The sequence below is a fragment of the Dermacentor silvarum genome, chromosome 10 (genome assembly GCF_013339745.2).
Source record: "Dermacentor silvarum isolate Dsil-2018 chromosome 10, BIME_Dsil_1.4, whole genome shotgun sequence".
NCBI classification, from domain to species: domain Eukaryota; kingdom Metazoa; phylum Arthropoda; class Arachnida; order Ixodida; family Ixodidae; genus Dermacentor; species Dermacentor silvarum.
In genome coordinates, this window is record NC_051163.1 from 120,069,209 (window position 1) to 120,095,896 (window position 26,688).

Sequence of the window (26,688 nt, forward strand, 5' to 3'; positions counted from 1 at the left end):
AGTGTTGAACAGCTTGCGGTCGTACTGGATATTGAAGAGCCAGTAAGCAGATAAAACAGCCGCCAGCCCCTCCTCCCCATTTTTCACTGCAAACATCTCGCGGTCCACCTTGATGTGGAGGTCAGCCTCTTCAACGTCTTCTCCAGAAAATATGATGCAAGAGGTTGCAGGAACGCTCGGGTCCTGTAGTGGCAAGAAAAAATATTGCATCATCACCAACAGACCATGAATAGTATATTGTCACCTCTTCCTACTTATTCACCCTTTATAAAGCTATATGCAGGTTATACACGATTTCAATGTAAAAAAACAATGTTAACAATACAAATGGCTAGTTGACATTTATGGACCCAATTTTGGTTTATGCCCGACGCAAATTTTGGGACCACACTCGGCAGTGTCCAGACTTCTTGAGATGGAGGCTTTATTTTATAATAATATGTTCCACAGGATTTGCTGAGGCCAAAATTTGCACAGAATTTGCTTAATTTAAACATTGCTGAGAACTAAAACAGCGCACTTCTCTTGCAAGCTGTTTTGTGCATGCCATTTTAAATTCCACTTTCACAAAAAAGTGAGTGCATTACAAGGCAGAAGCAAAAATTGCATCCATAATCCTTCATGTGATAACACTGAGGACAACACTGGAAACTATCTGGCATATATATATTGAATAAAATGTGATAAGACGATTTATTAGACGTCTCACGCAATCGAGGCAGTCCACGAACGCTGATGGTGCGCACAGCGACAGACGCAAGGGCACTTCTTCCTCTTCTTCACTACAATGGCCCCCGGGAGAGATGAGCCATCCTGGCGACCTACGGCGTAGGTAGGATCAGGGGGTCATAGTATGGCTTAAGTCGGCTGACATGAACCGTGTCACGTCCGCGATGTCTGAGGTCGTGTGATGGCGTCACAGGCTCGACAACGTAGTTGACAGCCGAGGTACGGTCGATGACGCGGTAGGGACCATCATAGCGTGCAAGAAGTTTGGTTGAAAGGCCAGGGCTGTGAGGTGGGATCCACAACAAAACAAGGGAACCAGGCGGAAAATGTGGTGTAGGCACGTTACTGTCATGCCGCAGCTTTTGGCGACCTTGGGCGGCGGTCGTAAGGGTACGGGCGAGCTGCCTACAGTCCTCTGTGTATTTGGCGGCTTCAGACACTGGCGTGCATTCAGAAGCGTCGGGTCGGTATGGGAGTAGGGTGTCCATTGTACACGAGGGCTCGCGACCATATAACGGAAAGAATGGCGAAAAGCCAGTGGTAGCTTGTGTGGCGGTATTATAGGCATACGTGACGAACGGCAAAACAGTGTCCCAGTTACTGTGGTCCGAGGCAACGTACATAGTCAACATGTCACCGAGTGTGCGGTTGAACCTCTCTGTCAAGCCGTTCGTTTGCGGGTGGTAGGCGGTAGACTTGCGGTGAACGATGCTGCATGCAGCGAGAAGGGCTTGTATTACTTCGGACAGGAACACACGCCCCGGGTCGCTGAGCAGTTCGCGTGGTGCTCCATGTCGAAGAACGAAGTTCCGCAAGATGAAGAAGGAAACGTCACGCGCAGAAGCCGCCGGAAGTGCGGCAGTCTCGGCGTAGCGCGTCAAGTGGTCGACGCCTACAATTATCCATCGGTTACCCGAGGAACTGTACGGAAGTGGCCCGTATAGGTCTATGCCGACGCGATCAAATGGCCGCGCCGGGCAGGGGAGCGGCTGTAACTCGCCAGGAGGGCGCTGTTGAATTTTACGCCTTTGGCACGCCGTGCAAGCGCGTACGTACTGGCGCACGAAGTGATACATGCCCTGCCAGTAGAAACGCTGCCTCAGCCGAGTGTACGTTTTCACAACGCCGGCGTGACCATTATGAGGAGCGGCAAGAAAATAAGCGCATATGTCAGTACGCATGTGTCGTGGTATCACAAGCAGCCATTTGCGACCATCAGGCAAATAATTTCTGCGGTAAAGGACGTTGTCGTGGACAGCAAAGTGAGCGGCTTGGCGACGAAGTGTTCGAGAAGAGGGTGTGACGGATGGATCGTGGAGGAAATTCAGCATAGTTGAAAGCAGGGGATCCTTACGCTGCTCGGCCGGCATATCAGCGACGTTGATCGTCGACATGGATGCGAAGGGCGTTGACACTGAAGCCACATCGGAAGGTAGCGGGGATCGGGAAAGCGCATCGGCGTCGGAGTGCTTTCTGCCCGATCGGTAGACAACGCGGATGTTATATTCTTGTAAGCGAAGTGCCCAGCGGCCGAGGCGACCTGACGGATCTTTCAACGAGGACAGCCAGCAAAGGGCGTGGTGGTCGGTAACAATGTCAAAAGGGTGACCATATAGGTATGGACGAAATTTGACGAGAGCCCAAATAATGGCCAAGCACTCTTTCTCTGTGACAGAGTAGTTGGCTTCTGCCTTCTTTAAAGTGCGACTCGCATATGCGACGACGTACTCGTCGTAGCCGTCTTTCCGTTGCGCTAGGACTGCACCAAGTCCGATGCCACTGGCGTCCGTGTGTAGCTCTGTGGGCGCTGTCGGATCGTAGTGTCGAAGAATCGGCGGCGAAGTAAGTAGACGACGTAGTTGCTTGAAGGCGTCGTCACACGAAGTTGACCACGCGGAGATGCCGCTGCTAGCCGTAAGCAAATTGGTCAGTGGTGCGATAATAGTGGCAAAATTGCGCACAAAACGCCGAAAGTAAGAGCAGAGCCCTATAAAGCTGCGGAGTGCCTTAAGAGTAGTGGGCATCGGAAACTCTGCGACCGCGCGAAGCTTGGCTGGGTCAGGAAGTACACCATCCTTCGAAACAACGTGTCCCAATATTGTTAACTTGCGGGCAGCTAAACGGCACTTTTTGATTTTGAATTGGAGGCCGGCAGAGGTGAAACAGGTCAGGATCTCACGCAAGCGAACGAGGTGCGTCGGGAAATCGGGCGAAAACACGAAATATCATCAAGATAGCATAGACATGTTTTCCACTTGTAGTTACGAAGGATAGTGTCCATCATACGCTCGAAAGTAGCGGGCGCGTTGCAGAGCCCGAATGGCATTACGGTAAATTCATACAAGCCGTCGGGCGTGACGAAAGCGGTCTTCTCGCAGTCGTCTTCAGCCATCGGCACTTGCCAATAGCCGGAGCGAAGATCCAAAGATGAAAAGTAAGCCGCGCCTTGTAGGGAGTCGAGGGCGTCATCTATCCGAGGCAGCGGATAGACATCTTTACGAGTTATCTTATTGAGCCGACGGTAATCCACACAGAAGCGTATTGAGCCGTCCTTCTTGCGTACTAATACTACAGGAGACGCCCAAGGACTCTGGGAAGGCCGAATGACGCCACGATGCAGCATATCGTCGACTTGCTCGGTAATTATTTGTCGCTCGGCTGCCGACACGCGGTATGGTCGCTGGCGTAATGGTGGATGGGAACCAGTGTGGATGCTGTGAGTGACGGTCGCCGTACGTCCCAGGGATGGTTGGTCGCAATCAAACGACGAGCGAAAATTCTGAAGAAGCGCGAGGACTTGCTGGCGGTACGCAGGTGGCAGATCGGCGTCCAAGGCCGATTCAAGAACGTCTGATGACGACGACGACAATGATGATGATGATGATGAGGCGCACAGCAATGGAGAAGTGAGGGCGTCGAGCTCTTAACAGGCCATGTCGTCGGTAGTATCGAGAATGTGAAGCGGGTCAAGGGGCTGAACACGACCAAGGGATTCTCCACGCAGTAAGGTCACAGGGGATTGAAGCGGGTTGCACACAAGCATAGTGGATAATCCAGATACAGTGTTGAGGACGGCAAATGGTAGAGGTAGAGCCTTGCGACGTAGAAAAATAGGCGATGGTGTAAAAAGCACCGTAGCGTCTGGCGCGGCGGAGCAAGATACGGGCACAAGAACCGACATTTCGGGTGGTATGTTTGTATCGGAGACAACCTTGAGCTTGGCGGCCTTACTTTCAGAAGGGTCAGGCAGCGAGGCTTCGGAAAGCGGGAAAAGCACCACTTCGGCCCGAGCACAGTCGATGATGGCACGATGGTGAGACAAGAAGTCCCAGCCAAGAATGATGTCATGTGAACATGAAGGAAGCACGAAAAATTCAACAACATAAACAACATCGGCAATGAGCACTCTTGCGGTACATTGAGCGAGCGGCGCTATATGCTGCGCACTCGCGGTACGCAGTAGCAAACCAGACAACGGCGTGGTGACCTTGCGGAGCTTGCGACAAAGCTTTTCGTCCATAACAGAAACCGCAGCCCCAGTATCAATAAGCGCAATTGTGGCGGTTCCTTCAACCAAAACGTCCAGTAAATTGCGTGGTGACTGTGCAGGCCTTGCAGAAGTCGCGAAGCTGGCAGTTCGTGCCTGCAGAACTGCAGCAACTAGTTTCCCTCGCTAGGTGACTGGCGACGACGTAAGGGGGAAAGCGAGCGACGACGTGGTGACGGAGAACGATGGTTGCCGAAAGGGCGTCGAGAAGACGGCGGATACTCTGGGTCGGGATGCATGGAATGGCCGGTAGCATCGTGGGAATATCCATACCCAGGCGTTGAGACAGCAGGGTTAGTAGGTGGCATGCGACGATGGCAGAAGCGCGCGACATGGCCGGCGAAACCGCAAGCGAAACATATGGGTTGCTTGTCGCGTGTGCGCCAAGGGCTCTGAACTTGGCTTCGAGGCGGAATAGGAGGCGACACGGGAGTTGGCACTGCTTGAGGTCGCACTGTCGCAGGAAATGCGAATGTCGGCGGCGCAGGGCGCGCTGCGACTGCGGCAGGGGCGTAGCCAGCAATTTTTTTCGGGGGGGGGGGTTCACCGGCCCGACCGGGGGGGGGGGGGGGGCAAGCGTCTGCTTTCCTCTACGTGGCGTGATCGATAATAAATATCGGTACTTTAAGCAGACTCTATACATGTATATCAAAGACATGGGACCCCCCCCCTCCTCCCTCGCGTGTGCTTGTGAAGAAAGTAAGTAAAAAGTAAAGCAAGCTCAGTACAATACAGTAAGCACGACAGGTACAGTGGGCGTTTGGAGCAACGGTCTCTCATCGCGCCACTGAATGGACCAGTCTTCGAAAACGCATCATTGAGACGACCCGCCCGATCGGAGAAGCCATCATTAATTGTTAATCTTCGTTAAGCGTAGGTGATGTCGTCCTCGTCGGGGCGAAGTGCGTTTCACAAGTCAAGGCCGGCTATACACGTGAAAATGCATGCGTGACCAGGCTATACCTACTCCCATAGCAATAACTTGTTCGCTGCGTCCTTGCGCTAGAAAACTTAAGAAGGCGCAAAAGCGGGGAAGGCTTTTTTTTTTTCGAAGCTTTCGTCGCCCTGCTCCCTCATACGAGAAGGTTGCATTTCCTGCGGCAAGTGCATGGGCCGCTGTGTCTTCCGCTGTGTGCGAGTGTGCAGCCGTCATTTGCCTTTACGTCAACAGATTCAGAATTGTACAGAATATTTCACCGCACAGCATAGATATGGCATGTGTACGCATTTTAAGTTCCCCGCAGGGGCGTCTGCGTAAGCAGGCGTTTGGTGCGTTGCGACACCACGTACCCGAGCACATGAGGGTTGGACCCTCCCGCGTGTAGCCGTGCGCGGCTTAGCCGTGTTCGGGGAAAAGGGGATCCTGGGGGTTGAGCCGATGCCGGGTGTTTGGACCTTTACGGCCCCTCGGCAGAGGCAACACACCTCTTTGGCCTCTGCTTCACGTAGACGGCACCCCCGGACTGACCCACCCGGGGGAAACCGGTGGTCGCCTTTTCCTGTCCCCCTCTCCAACCTTTTGCTTTCCTATCTCCTTTCTTTTACTCTCCTATCATCTCTTCTCTTCCGTCACTTCCTAATTTTCACAGGCGGCTTGGGTTAACCTTGTGTATGTGCCCTCTCTTGGGTATCTTATATTGGGTTATAGCAGCAATGCACGGCTGGCGTCTGCAGCCTTACACGTTAAGTGTTGCAGCGTCCCCTAGTTGGGCTCCGTGGTGGGTGGCCGCCATTGCCGCCGAAATAAACGATATTAACATGGGAACACCTGCATTTCCCCGTCTACTTGATCGTCACCCTCACAAGAGGGGACGCACCGATGAAATATTAAGCCTTTTCAAACCTAAAGAAATTTTTCCTCGTTTCCAAGTTGTACATAGTGAAAAAAACAGAAAAACCAGCTAGAACCCTATCCCCTTTCCTAGTTGCAAAAGGCCTGACTGAAGCACTTGGCCCTGGCTATAAGGTCACCAAAATGGCGAGCGGGGACCTCCTCCTTGAGATCCGTGATAAAGAGCAACACAGTAAAATAAACAAGCTTGTGGCATTTGGAGACATTCCTGTTACCGTTTCACCTCATCGGTCTATGAATACAGCACGAGGAGTAGTGTCTGATGCAGATCTTATCGACTTGTCCGAATCCGAACTATTGGAAGGCTGGAAAGAACAAAATGTAACCAACGTACAGCGCATCATTATCAGACGAGACAACAAAGAAATTCCTACAAAACACCTGATTTTGACCTTTGCCACTTGCGATCTGCCACAAACCATAGAAACCGGATACACAAAGATAGCTGTCAGACCATACGTACCTAATCCAAGACGATGTTTCCAATGTCAACGATTTGGCCACGGCTCGCAGAGCTGCCGTGGTCGACTCACATGTGCGAAATGTGGAACCCAAGGCCATTCCTCAGACAACTGTGAAGCGACACCGCACTGTGTAAACTGTGATGGTGAGCATCCAGCTTACTCCCGATCTTGTCCCAACTGGAAAAAAGAAAAGGAAATTATCACTCTAAAAGTACGTGAGAATATCTCTTTCAAGGAAGCACGTAAAAGGTGCTTACCTTTCCACAGCACAACCTATGCTGATGCGACGCGTCAGGGGGCAGCGTCGCACCGGCCTCCGCCACTTGTCCGGCCTGCGCACAGCGAGCGGTCGGCGGTGGCGCCCCCCGCCCCGGTGGTGGCAGCAGTCCAACCTGCTCCACCCACCCAGCCACAGAGACACGCTACCCCAGGTACCTCGGGTCTCAAGACCAAGCCTCATCAGGCGAGGTCTGAAAAATGAACAAGCAGCCCGCACGTGCGGGCATCCAGTGCCTCCCAGGAGGCGATGGAAACAACACCGGTACCTTTGGTGCCGAAGAACCGGCGTGGCTCTCTCGAGCGCGCCAAAACAAACAAAAAACCCATAACAGGGCCGGACGACGGTCCTGTTACCTAAGACACTACACACCTGAACACAGAACACTCCTCCTCTCTTCAATAAGATGGCGGTACAAATTATTCATTGGAATGCCCGTGGCATTCTAAACAACTTAGATGACATCAAGGAAATAATACAAGAATTTAATCCTAGGCTGTTCTGTGTTCAGGAAACACACCTAAAAACATCAAATACAAATTTCCTAACACGCTATACATTATTCCGCAAAGATCGCGATGATGGTCACACCGCGTCTGTCGGCGTGGCCATTATAGCACAGAGGTCAGTTGCTTGCCAACACCTCCATCTTAAAACAAATCTAGAGGCTGTAGCAGTTAGGGCAATACTCTTTGACAGGTTGGTGACAGTCTGTTCATTGTACGTACCACCTGAACATCGTTTGCAACTTAGAGAACTTGAAACACTTGTTAATCAGCTCCCTGAACCATTCATTTTAACAGGAGATCTGAACGCCCATAACACGATGTGGGGCGACTTGCGCTGCGACGCAAGAGGGCGTATTGTAGAAGACTTCCTTTTGTGTTCTGGTGCGGTTCTGCTGAATAAAAAAGAACCCACCTTTTACAGCGCCACACATAAGACATTCTCTTCAATAGATTTAACCATAGCTTCTCCAACTCTGATGCCATACCTTGACTGGAAGATCATAAAAAACCCTTATGGAAGTGACCACTTCCCTATTGTTTTAAATTTAACAAAACAAGCTGGCTGCCCTCCACAGGTTCCCCGATGGAAAACCGACTCGTCGAACTGGGAACTGTTTGAAAAGATTACGTACTTGAAGTGGGATGATTTGGTTTCCTTTAATATAGATGAAGCTGTGGAATATTTGACAGGTTTTATCATAGACGCCGCTGAAAAATGCGTAAAACAAACTAACGGACTTGCTAATAAGCGTCGCATACCTTGGTGGAATGAGGAATGTAAAGAGGCACGGAAAAAACAAAATAAAGCTTGGGGCCTGCTCCGCGACTCTCCAACTGCGGAGAATCTCACTAATTTCAAACAGGCAAAATCACAGGGCAGGAGAATACGCCGACGTGCTAAGCGGGCTAGTTGGGAAAGGTACATAAGTAGCATCAATTCTTACAAGGATGAGAGTAAGGTGTGGAACAGAGTGAACAAATTAAAAGGCCGGGAAACACTACCACTTCCCTTAGTAAACACTCAAGGTGACAGTATGAAAGATCAAGCTGATTTCCTGGGCGAGCATTTTGAAAGCATTTCCAGTACATCCCACTATGAGCCAACTTTCCTAAAGTTCAAGGAACACGCAGAGCGGGAGCGCCTCAAACGAAAGGGCACAACAGAAGTGACCTACAACCGTCCATTTAGTCTCGCAGAACTCAAGGCTTCTCTCAGTTCTTGCAGCAACTCAGCACCAGGTGGTGACCGCATAATATACGAAATGATCAAGAACCTGCACTCAGAAACATTAAACACGCTTCTGTGTCTTTACAATACCATGTGGTCATCCGGACATATTCCATCCTCATGGAAACAAGCCATTATCATCCCAATTTATAAACAAGGCAAAGACCCTGCATTAGCCAGCAGCTATAGGCCAATAGCACTTACAAGCTGTATGTGCAAGTTATATGAAAAAATGGTGAACCGGCGTCTAATCTATTATCTGGAAAGCAACCGTCTACTTGACCCCTTCCAATGTGGTTTCAGGGAAGGTAGGTCAACAATAGACCACCTCATTCGCATTGAGGGAAACATTAGAGACGCTTATATACACAAACAATTCTTTTTATCTGTATTTCTGGACTTGGAGAAAGCCTATGACACAACATGGCGATTCGGAATCCTTCGAGACCTATCTGCAATGGGTGTACGCGGCAACATGTTAAACATGATAGAAAGTTACTTGACTAACCGCACATTCCGCGTTAGAGTGGGCAATGCCCTGTCCAGAAGCTTCATTCAAGAGACTGGTGTGCCACAAGGGGGCGTGCTTAGTTGCACCCTCTTCATTGTGAAAATGAATTCCCTTCACAAAGCCATACCATCCTCTATGTTTTACTCAGTATATGTCGATGATGTGCAGATAGGATTTAAGTCTTGTAACCTTGCAATATGCGAGCGTCAGGTTCAGCTCGGACTGAACAAAGTTTCAAGATGGGCAAAGGAAATGGTTTTAAGCTAAACCCCCTCAAAAGCTCCTGTGTACTTTTCTCTAGAAAGAGAGGCTTAATACAAGATCCTGATATTATGCTCCACGGACAACACATACCAATCAACACTGAACATAAATTCTTAGGCGTTATACTCGACTCGAAACTGACATTCATTCCTCACATCAAGTATATCAAAACTAAGTGCCTGAAAACAATGAACATCCTGAAAATACTGTCACACACAACATGGGGTAGCGACAGGAAATGCCTCACGAACCTCTACAGGAGCCTTGTACGATCGCGTTTAGACTACGGCGCTGTAGTGTATCATTCTGCTGCCCCCAGTGCACTCAAGATGCTCGACCCTGTGCATCATCTTGGTATCCGCCTTGCCACCGGTGCCTTCAGGACAAGCCCTGTCCAAAGCCTCTATGTCGAGTCGAACGAATGGTCCCTTGATCTACAACGGTCATATTCTAATTTTAATTACTTTCTAAAAGTACATACTGATAAAGACCATCCTTGTTATTCTATCATCAACGATATGACCTCTGCAACACTTTTTCATAACAAGCCTGCAGCGAGAGAGCCATTCTCGCTCCGTGTGAGGAGGCTGAGTGAAGAAATGGACGTCCCGCTTTTTGAAAATCGCCTAATGGCTCCTGCTAAGCCGTTACCGCCGTGGTTGTGGCGCACCATTGACTGCGACACGTCATTTGTGGAGGTAACGAAGCACGTTCCAGAGGCCCACATTCGTATGCATTTCCTAGAGTTACAATTTAAGTACTCGTGCCCAGAATATTACACAGATGCATCTAAATCACATGCCGGCGTATCATATGCAGTCGTCGGCCCAAACTATTCGGAGTCCGATGTTCTCCACCCTCACACAAGCATCTTTACAGCAGAGGCGTATGCACTATGGTCCGCTGCGAAACACATCAAGCAGTCAAAACTACATAAGGCGGTCATATACACAGACTCATTAAGCGTCGTTAAAACATTGACATCATGCTGCAAACACAAAAATCCAGTAATTGTTGAACTTTTCTCTCTCCTATGTGCTATTTATGCCTCTGGCCAACATGTAACGCTATGCTGGGTGCCTGGACACAGAGGTATTGAAGGTAACGTGCTAGCAGACAGAATGGCAACTTCCTTAGATACAAAATCTTGCGACATATCCATAGGTGTTCCATTTGTTGACCTAAAGCCATATTTGCGGAAAAAACTGAGAACGTACTGGCAACATCAGTGGGACGCTGAAATTCTTAATAAGCTCCACGTGGTTAAGCCACATTTGGGGTATTGGCCATCACTGACCAACTCAAGACGAAGTGATGTCCTATTCTGTCGTCTGAGAATAGGGCACACTTATGGAACACATAGCTTTTTGTTGACTGGCGGTGAACATCCATTGTGTAGTAGATGTGGAGACACCCTCAGTGTTCAGCATGTCCTCCTGGAATGTCGCGAAGCACAAGCCGAGAGGAAAAGACACTTCCCCTTAGCGTACAAGCAGTGTATACCACTTCACCTAGCACTGTTTCTAGGCAGAGAACCGCTATTTGACATGAAGTCTGTCTTAGCCTTTTTAAATGACGTTCGTACACTCAATGTATTCTGCCCAAGAAATTCGTAGCACGGCCTCCTGCGAGAGGCCGCTGTTGCGATGTCAACCCTTGTTTATAGCACATGCCTCCGGCCCTTGTACTCAAGGTACCTGGTGAGGCTGTTGTGCTACTGGTCATCCATCACTTTTTCATTTTTAAATACGTGTAATGTTATCACAACCTTCCACCTTTCAACTCATAGCATACGCCACTTCAGTCACTATCATTATTTTATTACCTATATGTTTTACGCCATTTACAGCGACAGTTTTTAGGCCCCTTTACAGCCATGTTACATCTACCATGAGAAACTCATTGCCCGCGTCATAACAGCTCATCGATTACATTACCACTTGTCATGGCGCTCTTTGGCCATACCTGGCCCTTGCGCCATAAAACACCACACATCATCATCATCAACGCATTTTAAGTAGTGCGTGCAACTCATTTCTGCTTCACTTACGCCGGTGCTAACAGCAAGCGGCCTTGTACCTCACAGGATCTCGACTGATTGGTGTACTAGTGATTAGAGCACTGCACGGGCTCGGGCTTACCCGAAAGCCCGGGCCGGGCCGGGTAGAACTGTTTTTTCACGGGCTCGGGCCGGGCTCGGGCCGGGCTCGGGCACGGCGTGTACTTTTTGACCCGGGCCCGGGCCGGGCTCGGGCTTTCTGGTGGTGTGCATGTAACGTGCAGCGAGTTATTCTCGGGCGTCTCAATTCTGAAAAACATTATTTTTCGGTCTCGGGCCGGGTTCGGGCCGGTTTAGAGTCGGGCTCAGGCCGGGCTCGGGCCTAAGGTAAAGGGGTGGCGGGCCGGGCCGGGCGGGTAACGTAGATTATTTCCGGGCCCGGGTCTCGCCATAAAAGTTTTGATCGGGCTCGGGTGGGCCGCCCAACGTAAAAACGGGCCCGGGCCGGGCCCGGGCTGAAAAAGTCGGCCCGTGCAGTGCACTACTTGTGATGCATGCAGGAATGAACTCCGGTCTTGTTCAGTGCATAGTGCACATAATCAATTTCTCAGGACGCGTGAACTACGACGAGAACTGTCAGCGCCTGCAACAAGAGTTTACTTACGCTGTACTGCGCACAGCAGTAATCCATGCTTGTCGGCTGTCTGTTTCGTTCATTCTGTTGCGAGTCGGTGGAATTTCACTGCTGGCATCAACCCTTCGTGTGTACAATGCTGGTTTGGGATTCCACAACACAACAGTAACAACCAGCCTTCTGTAGGGGCGCAATCGCATACAAGAGACGTTTCGCGCGCAGACTGGCTACGTTCACACTTAGGAAGCGGCAAGCGGGCGGAAAGGCCAAAGCGGTCGGAAAATCTTTTCCGCGCATGTCCAAGTTGTTCACATTTGTTTTGCTAACGCCGCTGCCGCTTTCGTCCAAATCCATCTAGTCTGCGTACGTGTGTCGGCGTGGTGGCGCTCATTATCGCATTATTTCGAGCGGTATGTTCATTCATTGACCCACCCGTCATCAAAAGTGATCATTTTGTGCAACTTCGCGTGTCATTTGCGACCTTCGGTAAATTCCTCGTTGGCGTTCCGTGATTCTCCTCACACGGGCGCGGTAGCGCTGAGTCACAGGTTGGTGCCTAGGCGTGATTATATTTCTTTAATAGCTTTTATTTACAAGTTGTAATAACATTTCATCATTTCGTATTATTGTCGGCGCCTCCAGGACACCAAAGCGGCAACGGGAACACCAAAGCTAAAACCCGGGCGGGCCCTTGTGTTGGGGCTCGCCGAAGCCTGCGCGTCCTACGTGAGACCTACGCTCCCAATCTATCGTCGCGACGAGAAAAGCACCCCGCGACTTCTGCAACATACCGTACACGTGCACGAATTATGGAGCGCCAACGAGGAATCTGCCCAACTATTGTCTGCCGTGGAAGTGGAAGAAGAAATGGCTTTTATACTTCTACCTACTTGTTTTCTAGAAATGGACAATGAATAAACGAAAGACGCGGACACCTTGGAAACGGTGGTGGTGGGTTCGCCTGGCTTTGCAAAAGCGTGAGACGTTGGGTCACGCCAAGGCTTCGTTGCCGCACCTCCGGTCGCGCGACGTTGAATACTATCGCGAGTATTGCTGACAGTACGTTTTAGTACCACTCTTATCGTAGAGCAAGGGGTGGTTCTTGATCGCGTCGATCAGCATTGCAGCCTACACTTTTGGTGCCATGTTCAATTTTACGACCGGTTGTTTACATCCTGGTGTAGCTTCCGGTCGAGCAGAACGACTTTCCGCCGCGTTTCCACTTCGCCATAGCGAAAAAATCAGTCCGAGACCGATTTGGCTCGCCGCTTGTTTTTCTGTCTGTTTTGCCGCCTATAGCGGGTGGATGTTTGCAAGATTTTGCCGCTTCCGACAGCTCCGAGACCAAGTGTGAACGTAGCCTAAGATCCTGCGCGAGCGCGGCCTAACCGGCACCTGAAGGGAAGCGGCGGAAATGTATACGGAAATTTCGACCACCTGGGGTCTTTAACGTGCACCTAAATTTAAGTAAACGGACCTCGAGCATTTTCGCCTTCATCTAAAATGCGGCTGCCGCATTTGTTGCTTTAGAATGCGGCCGCCACATTCTCGCCCAATACCTCAGAGAGCGTCAAAGCCTTGACAAACACCGTGACAGTTTTTTTCCATATGCAGAAATGATTCGCTTTAAATTACCAACCCAAACGGAAGCGCCCAGGAATAAAATTGTGATAGAGTAGCACCGGTTCCTTGAATTATGTCAGCGCGAAGCGATGTGAACAAAGGGTGGGTAAGTGGGGCGGGGGGGGGGGGTTGCGGAAAAAATTTCGGGGGGGGGGGGGTTTGAACCCCCCCCCCCTGGCTACGCCCCTGGACTGCGGCATAGGTCAGAGGTGCCGCTACGGGAGGACATGGTTGAACCAAAGGTAGCGAGTCGGCAAGTTCCTCGCGAATGGCTCTCCTAATGGGAGCGGCCAGAGATGTGTCAGGCTGTAGGGGTCGAGCGCTGAGAGGCAGCATAGACAGTTGGCGCGCCACCTCCTCACGAATAAAATCCTTAATCTGAACGGAGAGTGAGGATTCTGGCGAGGAGTTGGAGGGAAGCGTGAGGCCCGAGAGAGAGTGGCCGGGTGGAACAGCGCTGCGCGCAAGGACCCTCTGGCGACGCAGCTCATCGAAGCTCTGGCAAAGAGTGACGACAGCTGCGACAGATGAAGGGTTTCGCGCGAGAAGCATTTGAAATGCGTCGTCCTCGATGCCCTTGAGGATGTGCTTCACCTTGTCCTCTTCACTCATGGTAGAATCGACGCGGGCACAAATATCGACGACAGCCTCTATGTAGCTGGTGTAGGTCTCGCCGGGCTGTTGAGCGCGCTGGCGTAGACGCTGTTCAGCACGGAGCTTTCGTAAGGCTGGGCGGCCGAAGACTTCCGTGAATGCTGCCTTGAAAGCGGACCAGGTTTGGAGGTCCCGCTCAAGATTGCGGAACCAGAGGTTCGCAACGTCAGCAAGATAGAAGATGACGGAACGTAACTTCGTCGGGTCATCCCACTTGTTGTTCTCACTGACGCGCTCATAGGTAGAGAGCCAATCTTCCACGTCTGTCTCACCGGCTCCGCTGAAGACGGGGGGGTCCCGCTGCCGCTGGACGGCGCCGCAAATGATGGGCGCGGCGGAAGCTGCAGGCGGATTGTCGGTAGGCTCGAGCATGGTAGCGGCTGAAGCAGTCGGCAACGTTCGGCTGCGAAGTTCCAGGGTGAGGTCGGGGATTGCAGCACCTCCACCAAATGTGATATGACGATTTATTAGACGTCTCACGCAATCGAGGCAGTCTACGAACGCTGATGGTGCGCACAGCGACAGACGCAAGGGCACTTCTTCCTCTTCTTCACTACAAAATAAATACTTTTTGCAATTTAGGAAGGTGATTGGCCCTTGAAAGTGGCATTTTCAGTTCCATTTTTAAAGGAGTAGACACCTTATTTTAGTCGCATGTTTTCTTCTTTTAAATGATGCGGTAGACATAATAAATGGTTGGCCATATGGTATTCGCATTGCCAAATAATTATTATTTGAATTTATTTTCTCATGTTCCAATTTCAGTTTTATCAATCCAACGAGGGCTGTGACGTGCAGTTGAGGTCACGCAAGACATGAAAAAACGACAATATAATCACTGATATAGTTTCTATTCACTACAACGCTTAAACACGTTTCAAGAGCTATAGACCACAAATGATGTATCAGCAGTTATATTGCAGCTTTCTTGCTGTCTTGCGTGACCTAAACACCAACTACACATCAAAGGCATCGTTAGGATGAAATCAAAACAAAATCATGGAATAAATTCAATTATAAATTATTCTGCGTTCGTAGGCCAATAATACTGGGTGATCATGAATATTAATGTCCAATGCATCATTTAGAAGAAAATATGCATGCAAAAATTTGGTCCTTAAACTATAAATTCTTGGTGAGCTATTGTCCTATACAACTTCATGTTATTTCTGGCACCTAGTTCCAAGACATATTTCAGGTTCTTTGTCGCTATTACTTCGTGGTTGCTCGGGCCCTGCTCATCACCACACTTGTAAATGAAGTCTCTCTCCAGTCCATTGGCATTCAAAATTCCAGTAATGTTATGCTTGCTCAGGCCCTGGTCGTCACCCCCCTTGTAAATAAAATAATCTCTTCAGTCCATTGACATTGCAAATGCCAGTAAGGTTAAGCGTATAAAGTCTGAAGACGCAACATGCTGTGCATTCATAATGGTAGCTGGCAGCTCCCCGGGGAACACTTTTATGCTTTTAGAGTACTTGCTTTACGTATTTATTCACTACTTTGTTTGAAATATGATTCTTAAGATTGTTTTTATATTATTGGCTCCCAAAATTGGGGGAACCACCTATACAATAGTGCAGCCATTGTCCGTATATGGTATTTATCTACCATGTTTATGTGCCATATGTTGCTAGGTAGCAAATACACAATAACCAACAATTGCTTAAGAAAAGTAAAAATTTCCTGAAAAAGAAACACTGCTTAAAAACATCAGTAAAAATGCAAACAAATGCAAATTATACAGTGGATTCTCTTGCCCAGAGAAGTCATGGCTGCTTCAGGTCCAACGTGATTTATTTGATTTAACCAAGCGCACCACCAGTTGGCAAGTGTTCCCCTCAAGCACTAGCTGTAGAATGAAATCTCAGTGCAGTTTTTGGAACTATCACAGGCGCACCATATGGCAAGGCTTTATGACGTCCCTTACCAGACAGCAGCAGTCCTCGAATAACAACCATATATTTAGGGAGTAGGACCTTTGGTCATTTTTTTATTCTACAAACTTTTTCTGTGGTTGTTGTCAAGCATGTTTATTTTTTTCGGTGAATTATTGACAAATGAAATATTGATTTTTTCAAAAGTCACTAAGAATCCAAATCTCAGCGTTCTTGTTCGCGTTAAACGTTTAACCAGCCCCGCAGGGGCGTCTGCGTCAGCAGGCGTTTGGTGTGTTGCGACACCACGGGGGTTGGAACACACCAACACACGGGGGTTGGACCCTCCCACGCGTAGCTGTGCGTGGCTTAGCCGTGTCTGGGGAAAGGGGGATCCTGGAGGTTGAGCTAATGCCGGGTGTATGGACCTTTAAGGCCCCCCGGCGGAGGCAACACACCTCTTTGGCCTCTGCTTCACATAGACGGCACCCCCGGGCTGACCCACCCGGGGGAAATCGGTAGTCGCCTTTTCCTGTCCTTCTCTTCAATCTTGGTCTTTCTCTCTCACTTTCAATCTATCCTGTCTTCTTTTCTCTTCCATTTACTTCCAGCATTCCTGGCGGCGAGGGTTAACCTTGTGTGTTATAACCACCCTTGGTCATACGTATTTGGTTATAGCGGGTGCGTACAGCTGGCGTTTGTGGGACTTGTGTTTACAGGTCCTACATCGTCCCCTTGTTGGGCTCCATGGTGGGTGGCTGGCGTTCCTGCCGAAAAATTATTATTTTTGATGGCTTTTTCTTTCCCTGCATTACCAGATCGCCCCCTTAAGCGGGGGCGCACCGAAGATGTATTGAAATTTTTTGGCCGGCAAACTGAAAATTTCCCTCGATTCCACGTAATCCATTGTGAAAAACCCGAAAAGGCGGTGAGAACGATCTCACCTTTTCTTGTTTCAAAATGCCTGACAGAGACAATAGGGGCCGGCTACAAAGCTACGAAATTGGCTAGCGGCGACCTTCTTCTTGAACTCCGAGATATCAAACAACATGAGAAACTGCAGAACCTCGTATCAATTGGAGACTTTCTTGTCACTGTGACCCCACACCGCACTATGAACACCAGTCGTGGCGTTGTTTCGGATGATGATTTGATGGAGCTAAGTGAGGCAGAACTATTAGAGGGATGGAGTGACCAAAATGTGATCAATGTCAGAAGAATCAAGATGAGGCGTGACGGAAAAGAAATTCTGACCAAGCATCTTATTCTAACCTTCGGCTCAAGTGTACTGCCCGAGACTATCGAGGCAGGCTACATAAAGCTCAGAGTCAGGCCGTATATCCCTAATCCCCTGCGATGTTTCAAATGCCAGAGGTTTGGCCATAGCTCACAGAGCTGTCGAGGTCGAACTACTTGTGCCAAATGCAGTGCTTCTGAACACACATCTGAGTCGTGCAACAATACTCCACATTGTGTAAACTGTGATGGCGAGCATGCCGCATACTCGCGGTCCTGCCCATCCTGGAAAAAAGAAAAAGAAATTGTCACGATTAAAGTCAAACAAAACATTTCGTTTAAAGAGGCACGAAGGCAGGTGTCCTACCTCACAAAAACCAGCTTTGCCGATGTGACGCGTCAGGGGGCAGCGTCGCAGCGGCTTCCGGCTGCCGTCCGGCCCACACGTAGTGAGCCGGCGGTGAAGCCATCTGCCCCCTCGGCGGCTGCAGCTAGCACTGCTCCGCCATCCCAGAAGGGGCCATCGACCTCCGGGCTGGTGGCCTCCAAGGTCTCGTCCCTCGAGACGAGGCCTTCACCGCGATCAAACCGTTCTCAAGAGCGGGTGTCCAGCGCTCCGCAAGAGCCGATGGACACATCTTCCAGCCAGACGGCGCAGCCAGCGCCAAAGGAGCGGCGAGAATCCCTCGACCGCTCCAAAAAAGAAAAAGCCCGCATCACAGGGCCCGACAAGGGCTCTGTAAGTTAAGTTAGTGTTTTCACACGAGACACACAGCACAAACATTGTCTGCAACATGAACACACAGATACTACAGTGGAACGTCAGAGGATTACTTCGTAACCTCGACGACATCACAGAACTCATACATAAATTTAATCCGAAGGTGCTGTGTGTCCAAGAAACACACTTAAAGCCTAACCAGTCCAACTTTCTGAAGCAATGTGCCATTTTTCGTAAAGATCGTGACAATGCTTCTGCCTCGTCCGGAGGTGTAGCCATAGTTGTAAATAAGTCTATTGCCTGCCAACAGTTTGCCCTACACACGCCTCTCGAGGCTGTATCCGTGCGAGCGATTTTATTCAACAAGCTTATAACCATTTGCTCCATTTACATACCACCCAACCATCACCTGAGTAAAACGGAATTTTACAGCCTCATCGACCAGCTCCCAGAACCATACATTATCACTGGTGATTTTAATGCTCATCATACTCTTTGGGGAGACTCGCGATGCGACGCGAGAGGTCGGCTCATCGAAAACTTCCTTGTTAACTCCGGTGCGTGCCTGTTCAATAAGAAGGAACCAACATATTACAATATCCATCATAGTTCATATTCATCAATAGACCTGTCAATTGGCTCTGCCTCACTTTTCCCTGACTTAGAATGGCATGTAATTAAAAACCCATTTGGAAGTGATCATTTCCCAGTAACCCTAAACTTAGTAACCGAACATGACTCTCCTCCCCATGTCCCTCGCTGGAAACTGGCCTCAGCTGACTGGGAATGCTTTAGGGAATCCACGTACTTATCACGAGATTTTATAAATAATTTTACTATAGATCATGCCGTATCATATTTTACTGCTTTTATCATTGACGCCGCTGAGAAGTTCATTCCTCAAACAAGTGGCACTTCATTCAAAAGACGGGTCCCCTGGTGGAATAACGATTGTAGACAGGCACGAAGGAAACAAAATAAAGCTTGGGGCAAACTACGTGAATGTCCTACGGTTGAAAACCTAACAGAATTTAAACATGTTATGTCCCAGGGAAGAAGGACGCGAAGACAGGCTAAGAGGGCAAGTTGGGAGAGGTTTCTCTCAGGTATCAATTCGTATACTCAAGAGGCAAAAGTATGGGACAGGCTAATGAGGCTAAAGGGAAAAGAAATCCATCCGTTGCCGCTAGTGAACGACAAAGCGAACAGCTTGGAAGGCCAAGCTGACGCTCTTGGCGAACACTTCGAGCGCGTGTCCAGTTCGAATAATTATTCTGACGCATTCCTTAAGCACAAACAAATCGCAGAACGCAAGGCTATTGACCGTAAATGCAGACAGAATGAACCCTATAACATGCCATTTAACATCGCCGAATTGAGAGCCTCCTTGACTGCCTGTCGGAGCTCTGCACCTGGACCCGACAGGATCATGTACGACATGATTAAACACATTCACAGTGATACTCAAATAACGCTACTCGCACTTTTCAATGCTATATGGGCTGCCGGATACCTACCTACTGCATGGAAAGAATCCCTTGTCGTTCCGATTTTAAAACAAGGACCCCACATTAGTAACAAGTTACCGCCCAATAGCCCTCACAAGTTGTATCTGCAAACTCTTTGAAAAAATGATAAACCGTCGCCTTTTACACTTCCTTGAGTCAAACAAAATTCTTGATCCATATCAGTGCGGCTTCAGAGAAGGACGGTCTACAACCGACCATCTCGTGCGCATCGAAGCAAACATTCGTGATGCTTTCATACATAAACAATACTTCTTATCCGTGTTCCTCGATATGGAAAAGGCGTACGATACGACCTGGCGTTACGGAATCCTACGCGATCTGTCGGCAGTGGGCATCCGCGGTAATATGTTAACCATTATTGAAAGCTACCTACACAACCGCACATTCCGGGTTAAAATAGGTAATGCACTGTCGCGTCCATTTATACAGGAAACAGGTGTACCCCAGGGAGGCGTGCTCAGCTGCACACTGTTTATCGTGAAGATGAACACACTTCGTGCCTCATTACCACCGGCTATTTTTTATTCTGTCTACGTGGACGATATACAAATGGGCTTCAAGTCCTGTAACCTGACCGTGTGCGAGAGACAGGTACAGCAGGGGTTGAACAAAGTGTCTAAGTGGGCAGACGAAAACGGTTTCAAAGTTAACCCCCACAAAAGTTCCTGTGTTCTTTTCACAAGAAAGAGAGGCCTGATTCCAGATCCTTGTGTAGGACTGTGTGGACAGCAAATACCTGTGAACAAAGACCACAAGTTTTTAGGCATTATACTTGACTCTAAGCTAACTTTCATCCCATACATCAAATATCTCAAAGCAAAATGCCTAAAAACAATGAACCTAATGAAGATTATATCTCACACAACATGGGGCAGCGACAGGAAGTGTCTATTGAACCTTTATAAGAGTCTGATTCCTTCACGACTAGATTATGGGGCTGTAGTATATCACTCTGCCGCCCCAAGCGCACTGAAGATGCTAGATCCCGTTCACCATCTAGGTATCCGACTGGCCACAGGCGCTTTCAGAACAAGCCCTATTGAAAGCTTACATGTAGAATCGAATGAATGGTCACTCCATCTGCAGAGATCATACACCAGTTTCACATATTTCCTCAAAGTACACTCTACTCATGAACATCCGTGTTCTAAGACCGTTAACGATTTGACGTGTACTACACTTTTTCATAATCGACCCTCTGTGAGACGGCCTTTTTCACTGCGTGTGAGGGAGCTTAGCGTTGAAATGGATGTCCCACTCCTCGAACATCGCATAATGCCTCCAGCTAAACTGCCACCTCCTTGGGAGTGGCAGGTGATAGAATGCGATATATCTTTTGTAAAAGTTACAAAGTACGCAGCAGACATCGAAATTGGAATGCATTTCCGTGAACTCCAATCTAAGTATTCGTGTGCTGAATTCTACACTGACGCATCAAAGTCGCACGCTGGCGTATCTTACGCGGCAATTGGTCCCTCTTTCTCTGAATCGGACGTATTGAACCCTTATACAAGCATCTTTACTGCAGAAGCCTATGCGGTGCTGTCTGCGGTTAAACACATTAAGAAGTTAAAACCACAGAATGCAATAATATTTACGGACTCCTTAAGTGTCGTAAAGGCACTAATGTCTATAAGAATACACAAAAATACTGTTTTTATTGAGCTTTACACATACCTGTGCAATATTTATTCATCTGGTAGACATGTGACAATATGCTGGGTTCCTGGCCATAGAGGCATTGAGGGTAATGAACTGGCAGACAAAGTGGCCACATCAATTACATCTCAAGCAATTCATCTTACCGCTGCTATTCCTGCCATAGACCTCAAGCCTTTTTTGCGAGCGAAACTGCGAAACCACTGGCAACGCTTGTGGGACGCCGCAACAAATAATAAGCTCCACTTGATTAAACCACAGCTAGGCTTCTGGCCCTGTACAACAGAAACACGACGAACTGATGTCCTATTCTGTCGTCTCAGAATAGGACACACATATGGTACTCACAATTTTCTGTTGACTGGTAACGAGCCTCCAACCTGTGGTCGATGTGGTGAGAGGCTGAGCGTCCTCCATGTCCTCCTGGAGTGTCGGGAAGCCGAAACAGAGAGAAGAAAACATTTTCCTCTTGCATACAGCTATTGTGTCCCGCTCCATCCGTCCATGTTTCTTGGTAAAGAACCACTTTTTACAACCAAAGCAGTCCTTGCATTCTTGAACGATGTTATCCTACATGTCATAAGCCCAATAAATTCGTAGCGCATCCTCTCGCCAGAGGATGCCGCTGTGACAGTAGTTCAGTATAGCACCTGCCTCCAGGCCCTTGTGGTTCAAGGGCTCTGTTTAGGCAGTAGTGCTTTTGCCAATTACAACATGTGAAATAACTTGAATATCTTCACTCTTTTTTCAATGCATTCTTCATTTTCATAGTAAACGTCATTGATCATTGTCATAACCTTATTACATGTAGATTTTACGCTCTTTACAGCGACTATTTTTAGGCCCCTTTACAGCCATGCTTCATCTAACGTTTTATCCACGCCTGATAATTTACTATTCATGTACCACTGACACGCTATTATCATCGCCTTGGCGCTCTTTGGCCACATCTGGCCCTTGCGCCAATAAACCCTACTAATCATCATCAAACGTTTAACCAGTAATTATCGTGTAATGGTAATGCTTCGAGCTATGCTTGTGGAAGGAATTGCTATCATTAAAAAAATAACACGAATTAAGTAAGGTAGCCAACAGACAAAACCGCAAGTGGAAGTTTTACTTCTCTAAGGACTATAGGCTGACATGTTAGCACTGGCTGGTCACGGTGGGTTCAGCAAATGACATGACGTAAAAAAAAACACCCTTTTCCCTTGATGTGCTAGTGAAACTCGTGGAAACTGTTCGAGTTTTTGTGTATATCGAAAGCCTACACACACACCGGCAGATACCTGCAGTTTGGCTCAAACCACTCCATATCCCACAATACATTGGTAGTCGCAACGCAACTGAAAAGACCATCTGCAGTTCAAGAGAGGAGAGAAAAATATAGGAGAAAGCGATTATCATGGACCTCTTGAACAATGGCTACAAAAGAAGCTTCATTCACCACGTGTTGCAACAACTTGACCTGGGCGCCCACACACCCCTCAAACACTTTCCTACACGAACCGTCAGTATTACTGCCTTCCGTCAGCCATCCCTTCGGATCTCCGTCACGTACATTTATGGTATAAGCAAACAGCTAGCATGAGTGCTGGGAAAGGAGGGTATCCATGTTGTGCAAAAACCCACATCAACGCTTCAGCGGCTCATACCACGACTATAAGATCGGCCTCCAAAAGAAGTTCCCATGATTAGTTTACCAGGTGCCTTGTGCCTGAGTGCTACACCTCCTACATCGGTGAGACGAACTTCCCAGAAAGCATTCAGCTGCACAAAAACGATGTAGGCAGTTTCAATGCAGAGCGCAACGCCCTCGCAGAACATTGTGAGAAGCATGACCGTCGCATTAACTTTGACGGCACCAGTGTCATTGGCACTAAAGCTAACCACATGAGGAAGCTCTACCTAGAATCGTGGTATATGCAAGCCATGCAAGGAAACCTGAACAAATTCACGGGAGCACTTCCAAGCGTATAACTGCACGACCTTCAAAGCCACCGGCAAGCACGACAACAAAGAGACCTAGACCAGGAAAGGTGGAAAGCACAACACAAGACTGCTCAAGAACGATATGTGTGGTCTTTCCGAGCGTCAGTTTTAAATTAAATCAAATCTTGGCTGGAGAGTCGTCCTTTACTGACAATTTTTTTAATAAGCCTGACAGACTTCTGTAGATGTTTACCTTTATAACTAAGATATGCACTCGCGTGTGCACTGCAGGTGTTGCAAAAATGGTGCGCTGCACTTTGACAGTGCTAACATTCTAGATGAAAGCAAAGATCACACGTAAACTCCTGGAAGCGCATCATACGAGGAAAAGATGCAATACCTCCGTGAGCAAAGCTTCAGTTTGCTTGTACAGATCAAAATAAGACCTTTTTCTGCCTCAAGATAAGATGCACCTTAGAGTGTATGTCGGCCCTAAGTTCACCATTGAGACACGTCTTTCGTTTCGCATTGTGTGCATGCATGCACGATGCAGCGTTTATATTTAGCCTGCCATGTTGCAAGAAATTGTTTGCGAGGTCTTGCGCTGCAGTTATGTCCTCGAAAAATCTAGTTTTTTCAGAGATCACGTGGACCTGACTACGCAGACTGAGAACTTATCTTCACAGGAATTCAGGTCGGCCATTTAAAAGTCGTTTATTCCTTTTTTAATGGGCCCAGATATCTGTTCCGATATAAATTAAGCTTGCCGTGTTTGACGCAGAACTATCACAGTAAAGCACAGTGCGTTTATGATTAATTTTGAGCTAAGCTCATGGGTACTAAACATTCATTGTAGCAGAACAAACTCGCAAGAAACTTATCTGCTCTTGCACAAAGATGACAGACCATTAAGTTCTTTGACATTGAAAGACAGAATCCGAAGTGCTGCAACTGTTAGGATGCCTCCAAAGCGAAAGGTTTATAGCGAACACTTTAATGTACTTGTTTAGTATCTTCCTAAAGTTCCCTAAATCTGTGACAAAGGTTGGTTTTGAAAACTATTAACGCTGTGATTTTCTGTCACTAAAAGCAAATGAACACTGGTGCTAGGGTAACATCCCCTTATTTATGTCGACTGCACCTTGAAGACCTTTCCCGTCAAGAATATTCTGTGCCTGCCATGGCACAGAATATTCTTGATCTACGCATGTAACTGTGCAACACTACGCCAGTTTATTTCCATTCCACAGATCAAACAACCTACCATTAAAGAATTTAAGTTTTAGAGAAGATATGAGTTGAAAACCTGAAGAACTGTCTTAAAAGAACCAAATAATTGAACACAGATGTAGTCTAATGTTATGCCTATGAGACGAAACCCTGCAAAAATAATGTCACGGAGTGTAGGTCTAAAAGCTGCCGATGAAGCCTTTGTAACAGTACTCACGTCGTGTTCGCATCCTCTCCGGTGACATCTCACGAGCCTTTTGAAGTGATGCCATTACACTTGCTTCGCAAGGGATGTGTTTCATTTCTGCCATTTTCACAATTTTGTTGATCCCTTTTGCAATACAAGGTGATGGGTCAATCTTAGTCAGTCTTGCAAAGTCACTGCAAAATTGCAAAAAAAGATGTGTCCGAAGTGCACTACAAGAACCAAGCAAATACATAGCAGTTATTTTTACCATCATGTTATCTACAAGCACACAATTTACATTGAAGATTTGGCAAACGACAGATGTAAACAATCCAAGTGAGCACTCTGACCTCACGAAATAGAAATGGCATTTTTCTTCTGAAGGTGTATGAGAAACTGAAAATTTCTAGTCACACAGAAAAGAAAACCAAGTTATGGTGCTCATTTCATTGTTTACTCTTTTTTTATTGAAATAAAAATGAATCGAGTTGCCCCCATGTCTTAGCCACCACTACCCTTTTTCGCTTAACACAGAAAAGTTTTAAAAAATTGTCGCAGTTTCACCCGAAAGGCGAAGCATCAATTGCGATAGCAAATTAGTAGAGAGCTATACGGAGTAAGCATAGTAGTTTTATCAGCTGTATAAATTTGGACATGCAGCAGCATCAGCAACGCGCAGTACTGTTGTCGACGCCGTCGTCGTGCCCGCGTTCGCACCGAACGTGCCCGGCGTTGGTGACTGTTGCCGGTGCCTCTGCGGGTGGCTCGGAGGTTTTCGATGAGATCTGAACAGGACACTCGTCGAGCAGCGCCGGAAGTCTTTACCCACCTTCTGTCTCCCAACGTTTTTACATAAATAGGGATTTGGTGCGGCAGCTAAACGTCGCCTCCCCTCCCTCCTTTCCCCCACCCCCGGCCTTTCACGCCATGGAAGAAGTCGTATTTGCTCTCTCTCTCTCTCTATATATATATATATGGTGATTGTAAAGGAGAAAAGAGATGCTTAATTCTGCAGCCCTTCATGGAGCACAGCGCAGAAGCGCGTTTGTCTTCCGCCATGTGTTCGCTCGCCATGAAAGTGCGCGTCCCTCGCGCCCTTTCAGTCGCACATACAGCATACGGCGATTTCATCACCGTTGACGTCATACGGAACCTCACGGCGACGGCAGAAATCCGCTTTGGAGTGTCCATGTAATTGCTATCGCAATAATAAAAAAGAAAGTCTTGCTTTCGGTAAGTTCAAAAGTTATCTCTTCAACACAGTTCTCTAGTATTTTTCACACATAAGCACTATGCACACACACACACAATGTAGTTCAGTCAGTATTCATCACAAATGCCAGTGTCTTCATACAAGCGTTGAACGACTTTCATTGATTTGTGGTGTAACTTTTGATGGCCAAGCGTCTGTGGCGCAAGGACAGCCTTGGTGACATAGCTAATGAGTCTTCTGCCCGAATACATTAGAGCACTAACTTTTTCATCAGATAAATATGTAGAGAGCAGTAGTCTTTTTTTTAGTACACTAGAACATGTGTGTGCATTAAAATTAGTTTTTAAACCATTTACAAAAGCTCTAGTTCTTTTTGAATGCAGCCGCCTCCACAACCATGCAGGCTAAGTTAATGTAAATGCTGTTTCATACATAGTAGCAAAAGTACTTACCCTCTCAAAGCTCATCATGTATGGGTACTTCCTCTTCGCCTCATGAATATTATTTATCAAGGCCATCCTTTCAATGATTTGATCCTCGTTAGGGGAGCATTTGTGACATTCACAACTGAGCCAGTCCGTGTGCATTGCAAAACTTGTTTCGTCTTCTCCGGCTATTGTAGAGATAGCAACATCCTGAGGGAAGCAACACCAATATAGCTGATTGCAGCATAACTACACCTGCACTATGCAAGGAAATATTTCAGTAATGTTCAAGAGGTATTGTCAAAAGTTAACGGCCTCATTTACAATCCTTTTTATGTGATACATTTACACCAACACACAACTACGTAGGATTTCGTCAACCATGAAA

The 26,688-nt window shown here is 47.8% G+C and overlaps 1 long non-coding RNA gene across 1 annotated transcript; it reads right to left on the reverse strand.

Annotated features, from left to right (window-relative positions):
* Positions 1 to 26,688, reverse strand: LOC125940812 (uncharacterized). Its single transcript, XR_007464022.1, has 3 exons — positions 26,328 to 26,688; positions 24,693 to 24,856; positions 1 to 183 (listed from the first exon to the last, which is right to left on the reverse strand). It is a non-coding gene; the product is annotated as an uncharacterized LOC125940812 (long non-coding RNA).